A 21,433-nucleotide genomic window follows, 5' to 3' on the forward strand; every position below is an offset into this window, starting at 1 on the left:
AAATGTAAAAGAATTTGGTATTAGAGAGTTTTCTTTCTTTCTTTCTTTCTTTCTTTCTTTTTTTTTTTTTTGAAAGTTTTCTCATGTGGTTTCTTACAGGATTTAGGAAGCAAACTGGTCTAAAAAAGGTCAAATTTGGAAATTATATTTTGAATTAAGTTCTTTGATACCCTACGTGAATAAGTAATTAAGCATAGTAGTTATCAATAATATATAAACTGGCAATATTCATTTAGCCAGTGAAAATCTATTGATAGCTCATGATGCAGCTATCATGAACCCCACTGCATTTTTCTGATTTTTCTAAATTCATCTCTGTTAGTGGTAATATTTATGGGTAATGCTTATCCATATAGCTTATTCTTCCATTCTCGTTCTGTACCTCACACAGAAGTATTTCAGGAGTTGATTTCTGACACCCAACTACCCAGGGTTGAACCAGACTTCACAGTTTAAGGGCATAGTCCTCCACAAGGCTTCTCTTACTTTGGACATCAGTAGCTAGTTTTATTGGAGTCCACAGGCCATCCTCTATTCTGGCTACAAATATGGGGGTTTCCACTACCCTTTCAAATTTGATAAATCACTAGAATGACTTACAGAACTCAGGAAAGTGCTATACTTCAGATTACAGTTCTGTTGTAGCACAGGCCTCAGATTAGAACTAGCCAAAGAGGGGAGATGGATTAGGAGTGGTCCACATGTGAAGCTTCTGTCAGCCTCAGGATACGTCACCCTCCTCCCTTCAAATTCAGTGATTGCCAGCCAGCATGCCCACCTGAGTTTCAGTGTCCAGAGCTTTTACTGAGATTTCACTGGCCACGTCCCTCAGCCTCCAGACTCCCTATTTTCACCTGAGGTCTGGCTGATGTTAAATGGTTGAAGGGTCTAACCCTCTGATCACATCTTTCCAGTGTGGTCTTTCTGGTGTGACCAGCTCCCATCTATGTTATCTCTTCAGCATAAACTATGTAGGAGCTGACCATGAATTTGTATAAACTATTGGGTATGGGTCCCAGGGACCTACCATGAATATTGCGAGCCTCTCATCACTCAGAATATTCCAAGGATTTAGAAATTAACCTTCTAGGAACCAGGACAAAGGATAGTGAATAGTTCTTTATTTTATATAGCCTGTACATGGTTTAGTCTATATAAGTCAATGAAATGATGTTGTCAGTAGGAATTTGTTAGAATAACTTAGGTTTAATGAAATATGGGAGTCAGCTGAAAATGACCTGTAGAAGTAAATGATACTTTCTACACCGTATCTAGGCACATTAGTGATTTTTTAGGTAAAAGGAATTAGTCGACTTTTACTAACTCCTTATTGTATTTATAACCATTATTAGAAGTGCTTTCATTAATTTTTTAAGTGTGTAGGTCTATGTACCTCAGTTAAATATCATCTTTTTAAATTTTTCTCTTTCTTAGAGAAATTGAATATTTTCCTTTAGGTTGAGCATTATTACTTTTTTTAAAAAAGACTTTGTTTATTTATTTGACAGAGAACACAAGCAGGGGGAGTGGAAGAGGGAGAAGCAGACTTCCCGCTGAGCAAGGAGCCTGATGCGTGGCTTGGTCCCAGGACCCTGAGGTTATGCCCTGAGCTGAAGGCAGACGCTTAAAGACTGAGCCACCCAGATGCCCTGAGCATTATTACTTTGATTCTAATCCTTTATATCCTAGAAGATATTTTAATAATTGACATGACATAGCCAGTACTTTCAACGTTTTTTCATATATATCTATTTTTAACCCACCATCCATAGATTGTTTGTGCTACTTTTGAAAGGTAGTATTTGGCTCAAATGGTGAAGTTAGAAGCATTGCTTTGTTTTGAGTTTTGTCAAAAAATTTATTTCTAGTAAAGAAATAAAATTTGCACATGCAAAATGGTAACGTGTATAGAACAGAGACCCCCTGGTTGGCTCATTTGGTTGGGCGTCCAACTCTTGATTTCAGCTCAGGTCATGATCTCAGAGTCTTGAGATTGAGCCCTGTGTCAAGTTCTGTTTCCAGCAGGAAGTCTGCTTCTCTCTCTCTCTGTCTCTCCCCTGCCCCTCCTCTTGCTCGTGCTCTCCCTCTTTTTCTAAAATAAATAAATAAATCTTAAAAAAAAGAGTACATAATAGTTTGAAAATTTGTGACCCTCCCAACCCTACCCTCTAGTCTTCTCTTCTTAAGCAGTATCTTGTATATAATTTCATGGTTAGACTGTGCATATGTGTATATACCCCTTCTTTTTCTATATATCTGGTATTATAGATCCTGTTCTGTATTTGAAAATACTAGTTTTGTGATTTACAGTATAGGGACATGACCACAGCCTTTTGAGATTAAAAAGCAGTGGAATGCATCTATTTGTCCTGGAGTAGTTCCTGTCTGCTGCTAAGGTTTTCATTACAGATGCTAGAAAAAAGTGTCCTAATTGTGGCAGCCATGATTGAATGGGGAACACAGGGGGAAACATGGAGAAAGAATTTTTGCAACTCAGAAATAACTTGTAAATACTGAAAAGCCAGTTATATTCCAAAAAAGAAACTGAAATTTTAGTTAAAAAAAGGTAACCTAGACCTGGGCATAAAACTGTATTAGCCAACCTTTATCTCTGGGTGTAAAGAAAGTTCATTGTATACCAAACTGGTACTTGCTGTGGGTTATGGAAGATGTCATATAGCACTTACTATGTTATATTGAAATTATATGCTTGCTTGTTTATTGTCTAGATGCTTTCGTTTGGGCAAAGACTTATATACCTGTTTATCTCCCCAAGACCAGCAAAGTACCCTGGCATATGGGTGGTGCTCAGTAAATATTAAATGAAGATTTACTGAGTCAGTATGTATCTTGGAGGAGAGGTTGGCTTTTAAATGTGGCAATGTTGAAATTTATTTTAAAAAACTAAGTGCAGAGTAAGAAGAAATCCATTAAGAAACTTAGTATTTTCAGTAAGTTATTTAATAAAATTTCATGAATTAAAGGAAATGCTAAGGACAATTTTCTTTTTTTAAAGATTTTACTTATTAGAGAATGAGAGAGCGCAAGCATGAGAACAGGGAGGGTAAGAGGGAGAAGCAAACTCCCCGCTGAGCAGGGAGCCCAATGCAGGACTCAATCCTGGGACTCCAGGATCATGACCTGACCTGAGGGCAGTCGCCTAACCAACTGAGTCACCCAGTTGCCCTAAAAACACTTTTCTATCAACAACGGTCTCATTTATAAGAAGAAAAAGATGTTAGGTTAACCTTAGATAAATCTTCAAATTCAGCAATTAATATGTCACCGTATTTGTCAGTGTTCTTCAGAGATCCACAAGAATGCGTATGAATAAGTAAATACATATAATACATAAATACACACCCACACACATATTTATAGAGAGAGAGAGAGAAATAATTAAGGACTTGGCTTATGATTATGGAGGCTAGAAAGTCTAATATCTGTAAGGTAAGCTGTGAAGCTGGTGACCCAGGGAAGAGCTGATGTTGCAGTTCTAAGTCTGGAGATTGTTGGCAGAATTCCTTCTTGCTTGGAAAAGGTCAATCTTCATTAAGGCCTTCCACCGATTAGATGAGGCCCACTCACATTATGGAGAGCAGGTTGCTTTACTCAGAGTCCACCAGTTTGTGTTTATCTCACCCAAAAAGCATTCTCACAGAAACATCCATAATAACATTTGACCAAATATTTGGACACCATGTCCCAGCCAAGTAGGCCCTTAGAATTAACCATCAGGGTCACTAATGAAATCTTTTCTTTTATTGACTTTCTTTACAAGTGGCATAGAAAAAAATGTTAAAAATTCAATGTAAGTAGGGGGTACCTGGGTGGCTCAGTTGGTTAAGCAACTGCTTTTGGCTCAGGTCATGGTCCTGGAGTCCTGGGTCGAGTCCCGCATCAGGCTCCCAGCTCCACAGGGAGTCTGCTTCTCCCTCTGACCTTTCCCCCTCTCATGCTCACTCTCTCTCTCTCTCTCAAATCTTTTTTTTTTTTTTTTAAGATTTTATTTATTTATTTGACAGAGATCACAAGTAGGCAGAGAGGCAGGCAGAGGGGGGGAAAACAGGCTCCCTGCTGAGCAGATAGCCCAATGCGGGGCTTGATCCCAGGACCCTGGGATTATGACCTGAGCCGAAGGCAGAGGCTTTAACTCACTGAGCCACCCAGGCACCCTCAAATAAATCTTTTTTTTTTTTTTTTTAAGATTTTTTATTTATTTATTTGACAGAAATCAGAAGTAGGCAGAGAGGCAGGCAGAGAGAGAGGAGGAAGCAGTCTCCCCTCTGAGCAGAGAGTCTGATGCGGGGCTCGATCCCATGACCCTGGGATCATGACCTGAGCCGAAGGCAGAGGCTTTAACCCACTGAGCCACCCAGGTGCCCCTCAAATAAATCTTAAAACAAAACAAAACAAAAAACAAAAAACTGCAAGTAGGATTTCACATAACTGTTAGCACCAATAAATATTTAGTGTTTGCTGACTTGTCTAATATTGCAAGCGTGTTATGTGGACAAGTTAGACCTCTTAGACAAAATTGATGCATTCCTAGAAAGACCCAAATTACTGAAATTAATTGAAGAAGAAATGGAAAATCTAAATAGACATAGAACATGTAAAGAAATTGAAATCTTCATTACAAGTCTTTCACAAAGCAAAGCCCAGGCCTGGATGGTTTTGTTGTTGAAATCTACCAAATGTTTAAAGGAGCAATAATATCATTCCTTTATAATCTTGAAGCAAAAGAGAAAGGCACACTTTCCAACATACATTGTGAGGCCAGTATTATCCTAATATCAAGGCCAGATGAAATTTTTGTAAGAAAAGTAAATTACAAGGTAGTATGTCTTTTGAATATAGATTCAGAAATCATAAAATATTAACAGATTAAATCTAACAACATATAAAAATGATTATACACTCTGGCCAAGTGAGTTTTATCATAGCAATGCAAGTTTTTAGTCTTAATATTTTAAGATTAATATATACCAGATTAATAGAATTAAGGACAGAAAGCGCATGGTTATCTCAATAGTTGCAGAAAAAGGATTTGACCAAATCCAACACCGATTTATGGTAAAAACTGTCAACAAACTTGGAATAGAAGAGATCTTTCAATTCTGAAAAAGGGCATCTGTGAAAAACCTATAGCCAACATCACACTTAATAGTTTATGACTACAAAGCTTTCCTTCTAAGAGCAGGAAAAAGACAAGCAGGAAAAAGACAAGTACAGTTACCACTTCATTCAGCTTTGTGCTGAGGGTTCTAGCCAGTGTAATGAAAGACTACAAGAAATACAAAGCATCAAAGTTAGAGAAGTAAAACTGTCCTTGTTTGCAGATGGCATGATTCTGTTTGGAGAAATCCTAAGGACTCCACAAAAAAAACTATTAGAAATCATGAGCTTATTAGCAAGTTCACAGAATATGAGATCAATTAAAAAAAGTTGTTTCTTTATATTAGCAATGAACAATATAAAAATATTAAGTAAACTGTTCAGTTCCAGTAAATGGTGTAGTGCAGTAAAAAGTGATCTCTTCGGATTTTTGTGTGTTTTTCATGGTCTTTAGTGCAATATTGTAAACTTTGGGTTACACCCTGGAATCCATACAAAGTGCCGCTAGTGATGCTGGTAGTGCCCCCAAGAAACAAAGTCCTATTACAATAAAAATTGAATTGGTTGATACGTAGATTAAGGTCTACTGCTGTGGTTGGCCCAGCATTTCAAGATCATTGAATTCTGTGTTAAGGACCACTGTGAAAAAGAAAAAAAAAGGAAATTCATGAAGCCATTGCTCTGCTACGCCAGCAGGTGTGAATACCTTGCACTTTTTGTGAATACCTTTTATGTTTTATTGAAAATGGAACCTTTATGTGGGTGCAGGATTGCTATAAGAAAGGCATACCTATATACTGTACTATGATTTGAGGAAAAGCAAAGTTATCATGTGGCAACTTAAAGCAAAAGGAAGATGAAGAATCTAAAGGTGGAGAATTCAATGCCAGCAAGGGATGGTTGGATAATTTTGGAAGGAGGTTTGTCTTAATGCCAAGATAGCAGGGGAAGCAGCTCCTGCTAATGAAGAGGCAGCAGACAAATTCCCAGATGCCAGTAAGAAAATCATTGAGGAGAAAGAATATCTGACTGAACAAGTTTTAATGTAGATGAAGGTCCCCTATTTCAGGAAAATAAAAATACCACAAAGGACATGCGTTAGTAAGGAAAAGAAGCAGTTGATATTGGACAATGCCCCTGACTACCCAGAACCCCATGATTTCAACACTGAAGATGTTGAGTATTCTACTTGCCCCCAAACACAACATCTTTTTATTCAGCCTCTAAATCAGGGGGTTATATGGACCTTTGTAGCTCATTACATATGGTACTCCATGGAGAGGATTGTCAGCAGTATGGAAGAGAGAACCATGATAGGGAGAGCACTGTGAAAGTCTGGAAGGATTGAAGAGGTCATCATTTTTATAGGAAAAGCCATGAAAGCCATTAGGCCTGCAGCAATAAGTTCCTGCTGGAGAAAACTGTCTCCAGATGTTGTGCATGACTTTGTAGGATTTATAGCAGAGCCAGTCAAGGAACTTATGAAAGAGATTGTGGATATGGCAAAAAAAAAAAAAAAATGGTTTCAAGATAAGAATCTTGGAGAAGTTCGAGAGTAAGTAGACACCATGCCAGAGGAATTAATAGAAGATGACTCGATGGAGATGAGTACTTCCAAACCATGGCAAATGATGAGAAGGAAGACCTCGAAGAGCAGTGATAGAAAACAAATTGACATCTGACAGTCTGGCAGAAGTGTTTGAGTTATTCAAGACTGCTTTGACTTCTTTCACAACGGGGGCTCTTCGGTGTTATGGGCACTGAAATTAGAGGACATGGTGGAGGAAGGATTGATAGGGTATAGAAACGTTTTTAGAGAAATGAAAAAACAACAGTTAAATTACAATGTCTATTCCTAAAGGGATACCAAGTGTGCCAGCCTCTCCTGGCTTTGCTCCCTCTTCTTCCATTTCTTTTGCTTCTGAGACAGCAAGACCGATGCCTCTTTTTCCTCCTCCTCTTCAGCCTACTCATTGTGAAGATGACAAGGATGAAGACCTTTATGGTGATCCCTTCCACTTAGTGAATAGTAAGCAGTTATTGCGCTGTACAGTAGTTGCAGTTATCTTTTGTGTCTTAGTGTGAAAGTTTAATAACTCTATGGCAAGAACTGTATATTTTTGTGTTATTATTATTGCCTAAATATTCATTACATAGAACATTGCATGCAAGACTTCTGTGGAAATGGATAGCCTATCCTTGTGTAGGAACAAGGTGAGTGATGTTTAGTATAAAATTAATTAGGTTTCCTATGTTTTATATCTTTGCTTTCAAAGAATTACATTATCATACAGTATGCTGCTCTTGTAACTGAAGAAACTATCATCCTATCATCATAGATAGTGGTTTTTAAAATAATGTGACAGTGTTTCCTATACTATATTGTGAGTATGGCTATAATACTGTATGCCATAAAAATTTTATGACAGTTCGTTAGTGTATAGTTTAGGCTACCATTAAACATTTGTATCGATTTTATGAGGCTACCATAAAGTAATCATGTTGCTGCTTCTTTGTTATTAATACATGTCATTATACCTGTAAATATAAATTTCTTTTTCACATTGTCTTTTTATTTTTTTTAAGTAAGTTCTGCACCCAATGTGGGGCTTGAAAGGGGATCTTCACTCTACTGACTGAACCAGCCAGGCACCCATTATCATTTCATTTTTGATGTCTAGTGTTAGTAATACATATAATTTTGACAATATTTTAGTCAAAAGATAAATAAGATAATATCGATGTAGGTAACAATGTGATTCATCTTGTGAATAGATGATGTACACTTAACAGTATTGATAAATACAGTAAAGTACTATCAATGTATTTTCCTTATGATTTTTTAGGGGAGGGAGAATCACTTTATTTTAATTAATTCACAAACGAGAATATCACAAAGGGTGATTTAAGGAGACACACAAACATCTGCCCAGCGCCAAACTCAGAACATTTGAGTGAACTTCTACATAGTAAGAATACCCTTTTTCATTCTAAATCCAAAGATAGCTGTATTTAATTATGAAGGAGAGGTTTACCTGGTGGTTTTATACTTTATATATTCACTATTAATTATATTTTTATGCTAAATTAGCTTGGTTATGAGAGATGATTTTCCATATCTTTAATCTGAACTTCTTGATTAGGCTAATTGCATATCTGCACTGTTTCAGTACCTCGCTAAAACCTTCACAAAGCTTAAGGTCACCCTGGTTCTGGGCACATTCCAGAAACTTTCACCTCCTAGTGGCATGGGCCAAACTGCTGCTGCTGGTATGCTGGCTGGGTTCCCTGAGGCTTCTGGTAAGTGATGTCAGGCCTTGAGGCTCAGTATTACTTCCTTCACAAGCCCCAAGTAATGGCATGACCCATCCTGTGACCAACAGCAGAGCCCACAGCCACGCCATCTGCTGTGGTTGCCATCTGGGCTATGAGACCTGGCTGCCGCAGCAGACGAGCCAACAGCAGATGGTGGAGCTGCTGCTGAGGGCTGAGCTGCTGGTGCTGGTCTAGGCACAGCTCTCCTCTGAGGTGCCCGGCTGGCTGGAGGGGCCATGTGGGAGGTGTGCCACTGGCTTGTACAGGGCTTGGTTACTTGCAGAGCAGCTCAGTATCTAGAAGTCCGAGATTCAGTGGAGACCCTAGCGGCTTCTTCTGTATGATATAAGGAACATTTTCCTTAGCTTTGTGGGGGCACTTGGGTGGCTTAGTCGTTAAGCATCTGCCTTTGGCTCAGGTCATGATCCCATGATCATGGGACTGTGCCCCACATCGGGCTCCCTGCTCAGCAGAAAGCCTGCTTCTCCCTCTCCTACTCCCCCTGCTTATGTTCCCTCTTCTGCTGTGTCTCTGTCAAATAAATAAATAAAATCTTTAAAAAAAAAATAAGGTATGGCACCTGGGTGGCTCAGTTGGTTAAGCGACTGCCTTCAGCTCAGGTCATGATCCTGGAGTCCCAGGATGGAGTCCCACATCAGGATCCCTGCTCAGCAGGGTGTCTGCTTCTTCCCCTGACCCTCTCTCCTCTCATGCTCTCCCTCTCTCATTCTGTCAAATAAATAAATAAAATCTTAAAAAAAAAGGTATGTGTAGATTTTCAGTGGCATGGGGGTTGCCACTCCCCCCTCCCCCCATTGTTCCAGAGTCACCTGTTCTTAAAAGTGTATTTAACAAACTGTGCAAGACTTATACACAGAAAACTACAAAATGTATCAGAGAAATTAAAGAATGTGCAAGTGGAGGGAGAGATATTCTATGTTCATGGATTAGAAGTCTCTCAACATTATCAGATTGCCAAGGCATAGCAGAGATGCTTGTGACTATTGTAAGGTATACAACAAGGCAAGCAGTTTTTAAATAACTCATGAAAAGTTCCCGCCTCCCCAGGAATTAAAAAATATCTTAATTCTCAGTGTTCCTAATATTTTAAACTTTAGTATAATAATTATTTGTTTCCTTTTTCTTAATTTCCATATGTGTTTATAACTGACAGGGTTTGTTGTTGTTGTTATTGTTGGTAGTGTTTTTTTTTTTTTTTTAAGATTTTATTTATTTGACAGAGGCAGAGAGAGCCAAGCATGGGGAGCAGCACACAGAGGGAAAGGGAGTAGCAAGCTCCCTGCCGGAGTGGGGAGCCCAACAGAAGACTGGATCCCAGGACCCTGGGATCATGACCTGAGCTGAAGGCAGATGCTTAACCATCTGAGCCACCCAGGTGTGCCCCTGTAGTAGGTTTTTTTTTGTTTTTGTTTTTGTTTTTTTACTCTTTTAACAAAAGTTCATAAAAGTCACAGAACAATCATAGTTTTCCCATTGATCTTTAAGATTGCTGCACCATTTTATTTTGTGTGGTGATCAGTGCAGTACCAGCAGGCTTCTTGATAGCTGATTTATAAGGAAATGAAAAGAACTTGGATGGCCATGACAGTCTTGAAGAAAAAGTTGGAAATAAAGTTGGAAAACTTAGTGTTATTATATATAAAAACTTGTTATGAAATTATAGTGATTAAGACTATTTAGTTTTGGCATGAGGTTAGACAAATAGACCACAGGGACAGAATAGAGAGGATTTAAACAAATCCATTATATACAGATACCTGTTTTATGACATAGGTGCCTCTGCAGTTCAGTGGAGAAAAGAATGGTCTTTCCAGTAAATGGTTAAGTTAGGCATCCAAACTAAAGAAGAGAAAAAAAAGAAACCTTAACCTATACCTCACACTGCATAATGGTATTAATTCAAGAGGGATCACAGAGCTAAAGGTAAAACTTAATACTATAAAGCTCTTAGAGAAAACATAGAATGTCTTTGAGACGTTGGGGGTAGATGAGAATGTCTTAAATAAGACAGGAAAAGACCTAATCATAAAAGCAAAGTCTGATAAAATGGACTTCATTAAAATTAAGAACTATTCATCACAGGGGTTCCTGGGTGGTTCAGTGGGTTAAGTGTCTGCCTTCAGCTCAGGTCATAATCCCAGCGTCCTGGGATCAAGTCCCATATTGGGTTCCCTGCTGAGCAGGGAGTCTGTTTCTCCCTCTCCTTCTACCCCTTCCCCCACCTGCACGTGCTTGCTCTCAAATAAAATCTTAAAAAAAATTATTGGTTTCTCTTTATTATTTTTCTTGCCTGTTTCTCCTTCTCCTGCCCCCCCCGCTTGTGTTCTCAAGTAAATAAAATCATTTTTTTTTAAAGAAGTATTCATCATAATACATAGCAGCCTTGGGTTTATGTATAAAATCTATGTATGTTTATGGTGTAAGAGAATGGTCCAGTTTGATTCTTCTATATATACCTGTCCAATTTTTCCAGCATCATTTATTGAAGAGACTATCTTTCTTCCATTGGATATTTTTTCCTCCTTTGTCGAAGACTATTTGACCACTTAGTTGAGGGCCCATATCTGGGCTCTGTGTTCGGTTCCATTGATCTATGTGTCTGTTTTTGTGTCAGTACCATGCTGTCTTGGTGATCACAGCTTTGTAATATAGCTTGAAGTCAGGCAACATGATGACCCCAGCTTTCTTTTTTCCTTTTTCAATATTTCCTTGGCAATTCGGGGTCTTTTCTGGTTCAATTTTAGAAGTGTTTGTTTTAGCATTTTGAAAAATGCCACTGGTATTTTGATCAGGATGGTATTGAAAGTATAGATTGCTCTGGGCAGCGCAGTCATTTTAATGATGTTTATTCTTCCGATCCAAGAGCATGGAATGTTCTTCCATCTTTTTGTGTGTTCTTCAATTTTTTTTCACGAGTGTTTCATAGTTCTTAGAGTATAGATCCTTTACCTCTTTGGTTAGGTTTATTCCAAGGTATCTTACGGTTTTTTGGTGCTATTTAAGTGGAATTGATTTTCTAATTTCTCTTTTTACAGTTTTATTGTTAGTGTATAAGAAAGCAACTGATTTCTGTGCATTGGTTTTTGTATCTTGCCACATTACTGAATTGTTGTATGAGTTTTAGTAATTTGGGGGTGGAGACTGCTGGGTTTTCCACAAAGTGTCATGTTATCTGTGAAGAGAGAGTTTGATTTCTTCTTTGTTAATTTGAATACCTTTTATTTCTTTTGGTTGTGGGATTGCTATTACGAGGACTTCTAGTACTATGTTGAACAATAGTGGCAAGAGTGGGCATCCTTATGTCCCTGATCTCAGTGGGAAGGCTGTCAGCTTTTCCCCATTGAGAATGATACTCACTGTGGATTTTTCATAGATGGATTTTATGAAGTTGAGAAATGTTCCCTCTATCTCTATACTCTGAAGAGTTTTAATCAGGAAAAGATGCTGTATTTTGTCAAATGCTTTTTTTGCATCAATTGAGAGGACCATGTGGTTCATGTCTTTTCTCTTATTTTCGTGTTCTATCACATTGATTTGCGAATGTTGAACCACCCCTGCATGCCATGGATAAGTCCCACCTGGTTATGATGGATAATCCTTTTAATGTACTGTTGGATCCTGTTAGCTAGGATCTTGTTGAGAATTTTGGCATCCGTATTCATCAGGGATATTAGTCTGAAATTCTCCTTTTTGATGGGGTTTTTTGCTGGTTTGGGGATCAAGGTAATGTTGGCCTCCTAGAAAGAGTCTGGAAGTTTTCCTTCTATTTCTATTTTTTTGAAATAGCATCAGGAGAGTAGGTATTATTTCTCCTTTGAATGTTTGATAGAATTCCCCAGGGAATCCATCAGGCCCTGGACTTTTATTTTTTGGGAGGTTTTTGATACACTGCTTCAATTTGTTACTAGTTATTGGTGTATTCAGGTTGTCAGTTTCTTCCTTTTTCAGTCTTGGAAGTTTATAGTTTTCTAGGAATGCATCCATTTCTTCTAGGTTGCTTAACTTATTGGGATATAGCTGTTGATAATAATTTCTAATGATTGTTTCTATTTCCTTGATGTTAGCCATGATCTCCCCCCTTTCATTCATAATTTTATTTAGGTCCTTTCTCTTTTCTTTTGAGTAAGTCTGGCCAGTGGTTATCAATCTTATTAAGTTATTGATCTTATTAACTCTTTCAAAGAATCAGCTTATAGCTTCATTAAAGTGTTCTACTGTATTTCTAGTTTCTAATTCATTGATCTCTGCTCTAATCTTAATTATTTTCCTTCTTGTGCGTGGGTTAGGGTTAATTTGTTGTTGATTCTCCAGATTTTTTTTTTAAGATTTTATTTATTTATTTGACAGAGATCACAAGTAGGCAGAGAGGCAGGCAGAGACAGAGGAGGAAGCAGGCTTCCTGCTGAGCAGAGAGCCCGATGAGAGGCTCTATCCTAGTGACCCTAGCCGAAGGCAGAGGCTTTAACCCACTGAGCCACCCAGGTGCCCCGATTCTCCAGATTTTTAAGGTGTAAAGACATTTTGTGTATTTGGGGTTTTTCTTTTTTTTTGAGTGAGGCTTGGATGGCTATATATTTCCCCCTTTAGGACCACATTTGCCATACACCATAGGTTTTGGATCGATGTGTCTTTGTTGTCATTGGTTTCCATGAATTGATTAAGTTCTTTGATTTCCTGATTGACCTGAACATTCCTTTTTTTTTTTTAATTAAAAAAAAATTTTTTTTTAATTTATTTTCAGCATAACAGTATTCATTGTTTTTGTACCACACCCAGTACTCCATGCAGTCCGTGCCTTCTCTAATACCCACCACCTGGTTCCCCCAACCCCCCCCCCCCCCCCCCGACCTCTTCAAACCCTTCAGATTGTTTTTCAGAGTCCATAGTCTCTCATTGTTCACCTCCCCTTCCCCCGAACATTCTTAAGCAGGATGGTCTTTAGCTTCCAAGTGTTTGAATTTCTTCCAAATTTTTTCTTGTGATTGAGTTCCAGTTTCACAGCATTGTGGTCTGAGAACATGCAGGGAATAATCTCAGTCTTTTGGTATTGGTTAAGATCTGATTTGTGACCCAGGATGTGATCTGTTCTGGAGAACGTTCCATGCGTGCTCAGGAAGAGTGAGTATTCTGTTTTAGGGTGGAATGTTCTGTATATATCTATGAGGTCCATCTGGTCCAGTGTGTCATTCAAAGGTCTTGTTTCTTTGTTAATTTTCCGCTTAGTTGATCTGTCTGTTGCTGAGAGTGGAGTGTTAAGGTCTCCTACAATAAATGTATTATCAATATGTCTATTTTGGTTAACAGTTGGCTTATGTAGTTGTCTGCTCCCGTGTCAAAGGCATAGGTATTTACAGTTGTTAGATCTTCTTGTTGGATAGGCACTTTAAGAATGATATAGTATCCTTCTGTATCTCTGACTACAGTCTTTAGCTTAAAATCTAATTTGTCTGATATGAGAATTGCTACCCCATCTTTCTTTTGAGGTCCATTGGCATGAAAAATGGTTCTCCATCCCTTCACTTTCAGTCTGGATGCATCTTTAGGTTCCAAACAAGTCTCTTATAGTCAGCATATGGATGGATCATGTCCTTTTATATGGTCTGCAACTCTGTGCCATTTCATGGGAGCATTTAGGCCATTCACATTGAGAGTGACAATTGAAAGAAAGAATTTTATTGATGTCATGTTGCTTGTGAAGTCTTTGTTTCTAAAGATTGTCTCTGTAAATTGCTGTTCTATATCACTCTTGGGGTCTTTCTCCTTTTATAGAACCCTCCTTTAATATTTCTGGTATGGCCAGCTTTGTGGTCACATACTCTTTGAGTTTCTGCCAGTCTTGGAAGCTCCTTGTTTGTCCATTCATTCTGAATGACAGTCTTTCTGGATATAGTATCCTTATTAAAATGTCTGTGCTGCCAAGAACAATCTATACTTTCAACGCCATCCTAGTCAAAATACCCATGGCATTATTCAAAGTTCTGGAACAAATAATCCTAAAATTTGTATGGCACCAGAAAAGACCCTTAATCACCAAGGGAATGTTGAAAAAGAAAACAAAGCTGGGGCATCACATTGCCTTATTTCAAGCTATATTACAAAACTGTCATCACCAGGACAGCATGGTACTGGGACAAAAACAGATACATAGATTGGTGGAAATGAATAGAGAGCCCAGATATGGACCCTCAACTCTATGGTCAACTAATCTTTGACAAATCAGGGAAAAAAAATCCAGTAGGAAAGACACAGTCTCTTCAATAAATGGTGCTGGGAAAATTGGATAGCCACATGCAGAAGAATGAAACTGGACCATTCTCTTATACCATACACAAAGATAAACTCTAAATGGATGAAAGACCTTAATGTGAGACCGGACTCCATCTAAATCCTAGAGGAGAACATAGGCAGTAACTTCTTCAGCATCAGCCGCAGCAACTTCTTTCAGGACATGTCTCCAAGGCAAGGGAAACAAAAGCGAAAATGAACTTTTGAGACTTCATCAAGATAAAAAGCTTCTGAAGAGCAAAGGAAACCTTCAGCAAAACAAAGAGGCAACCACAGAATGGGAGAAAAAATTTGCAAATGACACTACAGACAAAGGGCTGATATCCAAGATCTATATAGAACTTCTCAAACTCAACACCCAAAAAACAGATAAGTCAAAAAATGGGCAGAAGACATGAGCAGATACTTCTCCAAAGAAGACATACAAATAGCTAACAGACACATGAAAAAGTGTTCATCATCATTAGCCATCAGGAAAATTCAAATCAAAACCACATTGAGATACCACTTACACCAGTTAGAATGGCAAAAATCAACAAGGCTAGAAATAACAAATGTTGGAGAAGTTGTGGAGAAAGCTCTTACAGTTTTTGGTGGGAATGCAAATTGGTGTAGCCACTTTGGAAAACAGTGTGGAGGTTCCTCAAAAAGTTAAAAATAGAGCTACCCTGTGACAAAGCAACTATACTACTGGGTATTTATCTGAAAGATGCGGATGTAGTGAAAAGAAGGGCTATATGCACCCCAATGTTCATAGCAACAGTGTCCACAATAGCCAAAATGTGGATAGAGCCAAGATGCCCTTCACAGACGAGTGGATAAAGAAGGTGTGGTCCTTATACACAATGGAATATTTCATCACCATATTCTTTTTTGGGACTTACATGCTTCTTGTCCTCCCTGTAACCTAACTATTGCATCAACAAGGTTGGGACTGGAAGAGGTTATGCTAAGTGAAATAAGTCAAACAAAGAAAGTCAATTTTTATATGGTTTCAGTTTTTTGTGGAACATAAGGAATAGCATGGAGGACATTAGGAGAAGGGAGAAATTGGAGGGGGAGACGAACCATGAAAGACTGTGGACTCTGGGAAACAAACGGAGGGTTTTAGAAAGGAGGGGGTTGGGAGGATGGGTGAATCTGATGGGTATCAAGGAGGGCATGGATTGTATGGAGCACTGCGTGTTTTATGCAAACATTGAATCATGGAACACTACATCAAAAACTAATGATGTACTGTAATGGTGACTAACATAACAATAAAAAAAATTTTTTAAATCTACATATGTTTGTATGTATGTATATGTGTGTGTATAAAATTTACATATCAGAAGAAAACCATTCAATTCTGAAAATGGACAAAAGACGTGGATAGCTGTTTTCAAGAGGGAAATCCAGGCATTGCAAAGGTGCTCAGCATCATTAGTTGTTAGGAAATACAGATTGAAACTACATTGAGACACCATTGCGCAGAAGTATAATGTCTAATATTTACAATACCAAGAGTGGGCAAGGCTGTGAATTAACTAGAACTCATTCATAGCTTGTAGGAATGGATAACAGTGCAGCTTTGAAAAACTGGCAATATCTACTAAACTCTGTGACCTTATCCAGTGACCCAAGAATTCCACTCCTAGGAAAATAGCCAAGAGAAATACACGTGTTCACCAAAGACATGTACAAGAATGTCAATGGAATTTTGTTCATAATAGTGCTTCCCCCACCCTCCCAAACAGGAGGGAACAGCTCAAATATCTGTTAACTGTAGGATGGATTAAAAAAAATTGTGATGTATTCATACAATGAAAGGAGACACAAACTTAATGCTGTGCATATAGCTACATGGCTGAATCCCACAGAAGTAATATTGACTGAAAGAAGTAAAATGTGAAAGATCACAAATTTAATGATTATTTTTATTTGAGATTCAAGAAGCGTTTCAACGCATCCACATTAATAGAAGTCTGAATACTTGTAAGCTCTGGGAGTATTCATAGGGAAGGAGCATAAGTATGCCTTGTGAGGTGGAAAGAAATCTGAGTTGTTACAATAGTGGATACTTTTGTGCAAATTCATTGAGCAATATACCTAAGATTGTGATTTTTGGTATGTATATTCTTCCTCAATTTTTAAAAATTGGGCTTGTGGGACAAAGTTTTCTTTGCTTTCCACAGTAGGAAGTGCTTAAAATCAGTATTTTGGGATTTGCCAGAAAACTTTGATTTATTGATACCCTATACATTTGACAAGAGAAACCATTAAAGATATTTTTTTAAAAAGATTTTATTTGAGAGAGAGCACATAGGGAGGGGGGAGCAAGGAAGGGCAGAGGAAAAGGGAGAAGCAGACTCCTTGCTGAGCCACAAGCCCAATGCGGGACCCAGTCCCAGGACCCTGGGATCATGGACTGAGCTGAAGGCAGATGCTTAATTGACTGAGCCACGGAGATGCCTCACCAATAAAGATAGTTTAAACCAAGAAGGATCCTGATGCTTGAAAGGTCAATAGAAATTAAAGTCCACTATTCTTTCTGCTGTTGCTTACTACCAGCTAACCTATATTGAGTGCGTTCTGTGTACCAGATGCTGTGCTATATTTTCTTCCTTCATTTAATCTGGAGTTTGAGTAAAGGCCATATTCTTCTTTGGGACTTACATGCTTCTTGTCCTCCCTGTAACCTAACACCTTTGAAATTCGCAGGATCAGTCTCTTGTATTCACTTCTTACTGCAGTTATTCACAGATTCAGAGCCATTCCTAATTCCTTCAATATTTAGTGCCTTTCAGTTTCTTGGCTTCTTCATGTTGTGATATTGTTTACCACTCTTCTCAGCCACTCGCTTAAATAGTTCTGTCTTCGACCTCTGTTACCAGTGACTGAATTACAGTTGCAAGTATTTTCTTTGATGACCACTTCTCGTTTTTTCAGCTGATTTTCTCTTGTATCCTGCCTCTGACAAGTATTCCAAATATTTGACATTACCAGGACTTAACCATCCATTGACTATACTCTCTTGAAGGACCTACCTTTTCATTATTTCTTTCCTTATGCAGCCTAAATTCCATGGCCTGTATTATCAGACTCCCTTGCACACCCTTATCTTTCTTGCCTCTGTTTCCCTTTATCTTATCCTTTTGCTAAATCTCATCTCTTGTTAAATCTGTCTCTGAGTCTCATGTGTGCTGCTATGTATGTAGCTGCAGTTGGGTGGTGAAAACCTACAACCAGGTACTTGTTTTTACTTTAAAGTACTGCCTACTAACCTAAGGTGTGTCCTCACTGCTGTTGGTGGGTTTATTACATTTCCCTAATCCATTGCTATCCTGTTCTACAAGGCAGCTATTTTATTTTTTCTTCTCTCCTCAAACTCCATTTCCCATCCCCTGTCCATGGTTTTACTTTGTATTTCACTGCAAAATAGAAGCAATTAGAATTTACCCTTACCTCTGCCAGCCAACCCTCATCTGTACTATAGTCTGCCTTGTCTTCTGTTACCATAGATTGTCATTGTTAGACCAACTCCTCTCCTTATATAGCATTCTGTCCCTTTTAACTGAAAATATCACTCCATCATATTTCCTCATCTGAATCATAAATTATTTTTCCTTTCTTTTAGAACATTTATGTATTGCTATAATACCTCCTATTTTGTAAAATCCTTTATGTTCCTCCAGCTACTGTCAATTTCTAGGTTCTTCATTGTAGCAGAAGTTAGAGTTGTTTATGTTTATTTTTAATCTCCAATTCCTCTCACCTCAGTTTCTTAAGACTTTTCCAGTCAGGGTTACTTCTGTGCTGCTCACCCACAAACATCAAGGTCTATAGTAACCCTTATGTAACTACATTTAGTGAGCAGTGTACAGATCTTAAAATTTTCAACCTACCTGCTCCACTTAGCATCTTACTGCTTTCTTGAAGTATTTTCTTCACTTGGCTCCTGGTTTTCTTCCTATCTTACTAGTTCCTCTTTGTGCAGAACACTTGTAATAAAGCAGGCCTGGGACTGACTATCCTTAGAAAGTCCTGTCTGCAAGGCTGGCCCGTGGCTAGTATCTTGAACTTAAGTAGTAAACAGTTTCCTGTACTGGTCTAAAACTTCCTCTAAATGATAAGGTCATTGTGCCTAAATAAAATTGTTTGTGTAAGCCCTATGATCAAGTAGAACACCTGCTTTCCTTTTGGGGAATCTGGAATCTTGGTATATATGCTTGGCAGAGGATATCTATGTGACCAGCTCTGAATAAAAACCAGGGGCACTGAGTCTCTAATGAGCTTTCTTAGTAGACAACACTTCACATTATGTTGTCACAAGTTGTGTCCTATGTGATTCCATTGGGGAAGAATTCTTGGAAGTTTGTACCCAGTTGCCTCTGGACTTTGTTGTGTGAGCCTTTTCCCTTTGCTAATTTTGCTTTGTATTCTCTCATAGTAATAAACTGTAATCATGAATATAATGCATTATGTAAGTCTTTCTAGTGAATCACTCAGCCTGGAGGTGGCTTGGAAGACTTCCAGCAGACTCCTTTTCAATACTTTTTTCTGGTTCCTTTTCAACTCCCTTACCTCTAAATTTGGGTACTTGAAGAATCCATCTTCTGTGACCATAGTCCCTATGTGTTTTTATCCATTTCTAGGCAATGTCCTTTAATCTTATAGTAAAATATTATTGATCCATATTTTAGGCTCTGAAATTTTCTCGATTTATTTTTCATGCTCTAAAGTAATTATTTTGGAAATCAAGCAAGATGATTACAGATTACTAAAGTAAGATAGAGATTTTACTCTTGTTACTAGAAATTTTGTGTGATTTTTAAAAATTCATTTTAAATACAATTATGCTTATGGAAATTTGGAAAAGAATTATAAAGAAAGCAATTACAGTGTTAAATTTAAAAATTATCAGAAAGGAAACAACAGAATTTTACATTGCAGAGAAGCTCTGAGGTTTAGACTAAACTAGAAAATTACCATTAATGTAAAGATTTTGGGAAATAGAAAACAGGAAATTGATTTTTTTCACTAATTTTTAGTTATATTTTAAATTATCATTCTGTTTTAGCATTGTAAATTTTAAAAAGATTGCATACTTTAGTTTTAAGTAGTTTATTTACCCCATAACTGCTGTAGAAACTAATACTTGTAATTGATACAGTTCTGAAGCATAATGTTAACTGTCTTAGAGTCACTGATGTACTTGGTAAAGTGACATCACTTCAAATGGCCCTAAGATGACACTGATGCTTTATTTGCCACTAAAACCATTATAAGACAACTGCTCTGAATAAGTAAGTCTGACCATGTTTCTTAATTAAGTCAATTAAGATACCATAGTTCATGCATAGTTTAAAAGGAACAGAATACTTAAATTGTTCCATATGTTTGTTTTATTTCTCTGGCCTACCTCTAATGCCATAAAATATTGGTATTAGATGACAAAAATAACAGTTAAAAAGTTAGTATTTTCTGTTGACTAAACCTTAAACTTAATAAAATTTAACTTAGTTCAGAAGGCAATCAGTATGTATTCTTCCTGTTCTCTTAAGACAATTATTACAAATACTGTTTGTGGCAATAGTAAAAGGCAAAAATTCTTGATAAATGAAATTGAACTTAGTATAAATAGTGATTTACAAATGAAAATCACATTTTAATTTCTAGTTTTCCACATAAATCCACCAAGCAGAATTGAAAACCTGTATTAAAAAACGCCTTAAATATATGACTTTTCAGAAAGCTGTAAATTACTGCTTCCCTGAGTAGGAAAGCCTGGAATGTTGAGATGTATCATCCTTGCAGCATTGTTTTCTTTTCCTCTTTGACACAGTAGAGTATCCATTGTTACTAGAGATAAGTACCTTTGTTTACTAGTTATTATGCTGCTTCTCTATGCAGACTGCCTAAAATCAGAAATGAATACTAAAAATCGTTTACTTTTTCCCTTTCTCTCATTCTTTCCTCTTATTTAAGGATTCATTCGTACATTCATTTATACATTTATTCAATAAACATTTCTTGGATATAGGTTGTATACCAGGCATTATAAAATTGAGTAAACTTTGAATAAATGAAGGCCTTACCTTCATTGACCTTATGATTTAGTTCCATGTGTGATACTCCATTCTGAAAGTGTAAATCAAAGGTATCTCTCTCTTTAGGCTTGAATGTTATATCTTTAAAAATAAGGTTTAGATTCCTATGTGATGAAAGAATGCTTTTTTAGAATGATTTAAAATTTTAAGCATATGGGATACTTTAAATTCTTTTGGGAGACAGTTGGGAGCGTGAGTGAGAGGCATCCCTAAGGATGCCTACTTTACTCACTATTATCAGGATTATGTAGGCCAGAAGTGTTTATCAAGAGAATTCCATGATGTTCAAGATGGAAAGTTGAATTTAGTATTCCATAAAATCAACAGACATACATTTATATGTATACCCCTTGGGCCTTCTCCCCCTGAAATATTTCAGTGATGTAATAAAGCAGTTATATGACACTTTTATGAAAAGTCCCATCATTTAGCTGCATTGTGAGGGAATAAGACACAAAAATGGTGATATCCATATTAGTTTATAAACTATGGTTTATTATTTAGTCTGTGTTCTTTGGATTGCTAACTAATTAAGGAAAATATTTAGAAATGATAAATTTTTTTATACTATGGTATTACATAGTAGGACTAAAAAGGAGAGGAAC

General features: G+C 37.4%; 1 protein-coding gene and 1 pseudogene across 13 annotated transcripts in view; one reads left to right on the top strand and one right to left on the bottom strand.

The window, feature by feature from the left end:
• Positions 1-21,433, top strand: part of CSPP1 (centrosome and spindle pole associated protein 1) — a 156,045-nt gene that overhangs the window by 23,206 nt on the left and 111,406 nt on the right. The gene's annotated exons all lie outside the window — the stretch shown is intronic.
• On the bottom strand, positions 8,196-19,344 carry LOC116861359 (annotated as a pseudogene).

The sequence above is a fragment of the Lontra canadensis genome, unplaced genomic scaffold (assembly GCF_010015895.1).
Source record: "Lontra canadensis isolate GAN:19392208 unplaced genomic scaffold, GSC_riverotter_1.0 scaffold195, whole genome shotgun sequence".
Taxonomy (NCBI): domain Eukaryota; kingdom Metazoa; phylum Chordata; class Mammalia; order Carnivora; family Mustelidae; genus Lontra; species Lontra canadensis.